Source organism: Octopus bimaculoides, chromosome 2, assembly GCF_001194135.2.
Source record: "Octopus bimaculoides isolate UCB-OBI-ISO-001 chromosome 2, ASM119413v2, whole genome shotgun sequence".
Lineage (NCBI taxonomy): Eukaryota > Metazoa > Mollusca > Cephalopoda > Octopoda > Octopodidae > Octopus > Octopus bimaculoides.
Genome location: NC_068982.1, coordinates 122,001,254 through 122,006,280, shown reverse-complemented (window position 1 = coordinate 122,006,280; position 5,027 = coordinate 122,001,254). Strand labels below are relative to the sequence as shown.

General features: G+C 38.9%; 1 protein-coding gene across 2 annotated transcripts in view; it reads right to left on the bottom strand.

The window, feature by feature from the left end:
- Window positions 1-5,027, bottom strand: part of LOC106871905 (DNA topoisomerase 3-beta-1) — a 37,564-nt gene that overhangs the window by 29,329 nt on the left and 3,208 nt on the right. The gene's annotated exons all lie outside the window — the stretch shown is intronic.

Here is a 5,027-nt window from a genome sequence, read left to right as displayed (position 1 = left end):
GATCTTGTTATATGGACTGTTAGATATGTAATTCGTCTGACGTTCCGTGTGTCATGTGGTTCGTCTGAGTTCATTGTTTCATTGTTGTTGTCTTGTGGGACTGTCGTAGTAAAATGTCATTGATATATATATGGCGGACATGACTTTTGTTTATTCATAACGAACATTGGGTGAGTGCGTTCTTTGTATGTAATTGAACAATAAATGTAATAATTAAATTGTATAACTCGTTATGTTATCTCTACGAGTCACCCGAGGGAAACATAACAGATCTTATATGGCTAAAATTCATTTCTTTGATTGCCAAGAGTTTTATTATAACAAAATCTTTTCCTACAGCCATCATACTTACTTTTGATGGAAATAAAATGTTATTTGTTTAGCATCATTAGTCATCATCATCATCATTTAAAGTTCGCTTTTCCATGCTTGCCATGGTCAGATGGAATTTGCTGAGGCAGATTTTCTGCAATCAGAAGACCTTCCTCTCACCAACCCTCAACTGTTTCTAAACAAGGTAATATTTTCCCATAGCTAGATGTTTCTCATGCAACACTGGAAATGGACAACCTTGCTTTTATGATAAAGATGCTCATTTAAAGCTATTGCATATCTTGACAAAGATGCATACAAACACACACATGCACATATAAGCTTCTTCCAGTTTGTCTACCAAATTCACTAAGGTTTTGGTCAGCTTGGAACTATAGTAGAAGGCATTTACCCAAGTTGTTGTGCAGTGAAACTGAACTCAAGACCACATGGTTGGGAAACAAGATTGTTAACCTCACAGCCACACCTACACCTATTAGTGCCTAAAATATTTTTACACTCATAGTGGTAAAGCATTGTAGCCAAACTTCTGTTTTATTCAGGTCACTGAGTGCAAGTTGATCATCCTGATTTTATATCTGCCAGCAGGGGTTGGACAGTTCAACAGGATCCAACAAGCCAGAAAACTGCATTGAACTTTAATGTCTGCTTTGGAATGGTCTCTACAGCTAGATACGCATTCCCTTTCTAACACTAACCACTTTACAGAATGTACTGAGCACTTTTTTCATGGCACTAACACAAGTGAGGTCACCAAGTAACTAACAAGACAAAAAGAGTCTCTTCCATATGTATGAATGTAAAACGTATGCAACACCATAATAAAAATAGCAATATCACATATAAATATCTAAGTTAGTCGATCCTCTTAACACTAGTCAGTAGAACAAAGACCTATATTCAAATGTCTCAAGCAGTATTTTGTAATTAGGGTAATATGGAAGAATCTGATCCAGCATACTTTTAATTACAACTGTTTGCTGCACTTACTAACCCTTTCTTTCAATTAGTATCAAAAGAGTTACCCTGTAATAAAGGGATTGGCATGTCCTGAAGTATTCCGGAATGCTATGATTAAATTGTGTGTGCCCATGTGCTTTATGAATCCAATGAAGTAGCAATAAATTAGGGTGAACTATCTATCTGGAAAACACTTCAAACTCCTCTTGGGACCAGTTGGGAATCAAGCTAACTTGCCTATTATCACAATTTTTTTATAATTTCAAATATCTACTCTATATCCACTTATCAATAATTGATGTATTTTTCATACCAAAATTAAAAGCATTACTATGAATTTATAATTATATTATGAATTGACTCTGCTTTCCTTCAATTACTATCTCATGTACCGTGTGTGTGTGTGTGTGTATGTGTGTGCTTGCACCCACATGCTTAATGACCAACTGGACAAATGACCAGCAATTACCAAGAATTCAGTTCCATGAATTTAGGTGTTTCGCAATGTCTTTATAAGCCTATTTTAGCCCTTAAAGAATTCTGACAATGATGGCATGGATACTGGGGTGTAGGTGGCTTTTAGAGTCTTTGTTGCAAATCAGCTTCTTTTGTTTGATCTCATGTTTCCGATTACTTTCAAAGAATTTGTATCTAATGTAGAACTTTTTCATCCAGAGCACACAATTACCTCAACAGTCAAGGAGGAAGTAGTAATATTAAAGATTTTGGATGCTTGTTTTGGCTGATCTTTGTATTACTGTCTTGGAACTCTGACTGGATGTGTTCCCTCTTACAATTCTCTACACATAAGTATTTTCATTTTTGAGTGTGATTAACCCATCAAACCTGTGATGTAACACCCCAGCCTAATGGTTTTTAATCTGATTCTGTTAAGAATATCATTATCTTTTACATGGTCTTGCCAACAAATGCCCAAGATGGTTTATAGCTTTATCTGATGGAAGCATTCCAACTTCTCTATATTTTTTTTGTAAAAACATCCAAGTTTCACATGCAAGAGAGTTGTGGGAACAGTTGTGCATGTGTTGATTTTATCACAACAGAAGAGTATTTTGCAGTTTCCCAAAACCAGCATGCATAGGAGAAATGCAATTTCAAATTCTAACAGATACAGTGGTGATACTTCTCAGTTGACAGAAATAATTAAATTGTCCAACCAGGCACTGTTTCTATTCAAGGTAGTTACTGTTTCAACATCATCATTTAACATCCATTGTCCATGCTGGTATGGGTTGGACAGTTTGACAAGGACTGGCAAGCTGGAAGGCTGTACCAGACTCCAGTCTGATTTGGCATGGTTTCTACAGCTGGATGTCCTTCTTAACAACAAGCACTCTGAGAGTGTAATGGATGCCATTTGCATGACACCGGTGTCTGTCACGACTGTGATTTTACTCGGCTTGATGGGTCTTTTCAAGCATAGCATAATGCCAAAGGTCTTGGTCATAGTCTCCGTGAGACCCAACACACAAAAGATACTGTTTACGTGCCACCAGCATGGATGCCAATTATGTATCACCATCATCTGCTACGACTATAACTTCACTTGGCAAGTCTTCTCAAGTACAGCATATTGTCAAAGGTCTGTCACTAGTAATTGCCTCTGTGAGGCCCAAAGTTCGAAGATCATGCTTCACCACCTTGTCCCATGTGTTCCTGGGTCTACCTCTAACACAGGCTCCCTCCACAGCTAGAGATCAGCACTTCTTTACACTACTGTCCTCATCTATATGCATCACATGACCATATCGGCACAATCGTCTCTTGAGCACCACATCTGGTGCCTCTCATACCTAACTTTTCTCTCAAGATGCTTACACTCTGTCAAACATGCACACTGACATTGCACATACTGGCTTCATTTCTCCCAAGCCTATGCATGTCCTCAGCTGTCACAGCCCATGTTGCACTGCCATGTAGTATAGCTGCTTGCATACAGGTATCATACAATCTGCCTTTCACTCTGAGTGAGAGGCCCTTTGTTGTCAGCAGAGGGAGGAGCTCTCTGTACTTTGTCCAGCCTATTCTTATTTTTACAGATACGATCTCGGAACATCCACCTCCACTACTAACTTGGTCACCTATATAACGGAAGCTATCCACTACCTCTAGCTTACACCACTGGCAGTTGATGGAGTTTATTTTCTGTACATTTTTAGTGTTCATTGTACCTGTGCATCTTCCACACAGAAAAGCTATTTTCCCTGTTAATCTTCCTCTGATATTGCTGCACCTCTCATGTATCCAAAGCTTACACTGGGTGCATCTTATGGAGTTTCTACCTATGCCTTTTCTACAGATCGAGCAGGGTTGTCTACCTGAAGGGATTTGTGATTTGTCTACCTTCCTACTTACTAAGACTTTGGTTTTTCCTAGGTTAACTATAAGGCCCTTCGATTCTAGACCTTGCTTCGATGCCGGGAACTTTTCTAGTTCAGGTAGTGATTCAGCTATAAGAGCAAGGTCATCAGTATAGAGCAGTTCCCAGGGGCAGCCTGTGTTAAATTCCTTTGTCATTGCCTGGAGGCCTATGATGAATAAGTGGGGGCTGAGGACTGATCCTTGGTGAACCCCTACTTGTACCCTGAATTCTTTGCTGTACTAGTTGCCAACCCTCACCTTACTGATAGTGTCCCTATATAGGGGTTGTACAGCTCTCACCAACCACTCATCTATCCCTAGTTTCTATATTGGCCACCAGATAAGGGACTGGGGGACCCTGCCAAAGGCTTTCTCCAAGTCAACAAAAGCCAAGTACAGAGGTTTATTTTTGGCTAGGTATTTCTCCTGCAGCTGCCTTACCAGAAATATAGTATCAGTGGTGCTTCAGTCTGGCACAAAACCAAACTGCATCTCATCTAGACTGACTCTCTCCCTAATTACTTGGGCTATGACTCTCTCTGTAATGTTCATCACCTGATCCAACGATCTGATACCTCTGTAATTATTTCTATCTAAGGCATCACCTTTACCTTTGTAGCAGTTGACTCTATTTCTTTTTTTTTGGGGGGGGGGTATTAACGTCAAGACCAAAAAGCATCCATGAGTATTTAAATCCTGAGTATGTTTGTAATGCAAGATGATACAGAACAGTTTTGGAATGTTTGCAAAGAAGAACACTGACAACTGAGGATACAGAATCATTATGAAGTGATAAAGCATCAGAACTGATAAAAAATGTTATTGGTATTTATCTTCTGCCTAAACAGCACAGCATTAATCCATCCTCAGAACAGTGACGATATGTTAAGTCTAAACATCACACCCTTTTATGAGGTACCATGTACAGTTAACACTGGCAAGTCAGTACGTAAGTTTCTTAATGATTTTAATGTAAAAGATACGGTTTACCATGTTGACAATGCTTGGAAGTCTGTAGGAAAATGGATGGCATAAATTGTGGTCAGAACTGATGTTTGAGTGCACCAGATGAAGACAATGGAAATGCTTTTGAAGGATTTTGAAATTCAAAGGAAAAACAGATTACATATGAACAGTTTTCGGCAAGACTTCCTTTTGTACCCACCCCCCAAAAACACCCCTTCAAAAAGTCTTTTTTTATTTATATACACAGACACCCGTTTAAGCTACAGAGAATACGCAAAAAAACTGGCAAAAATCCGTATTTTGCCCCCCCCCCCCAAATTTCTTCATTTTAAACTTTTTTCAGAATTTTTGTTTTCTCTCGAAATTTGCGGAAAAATACGGAGATT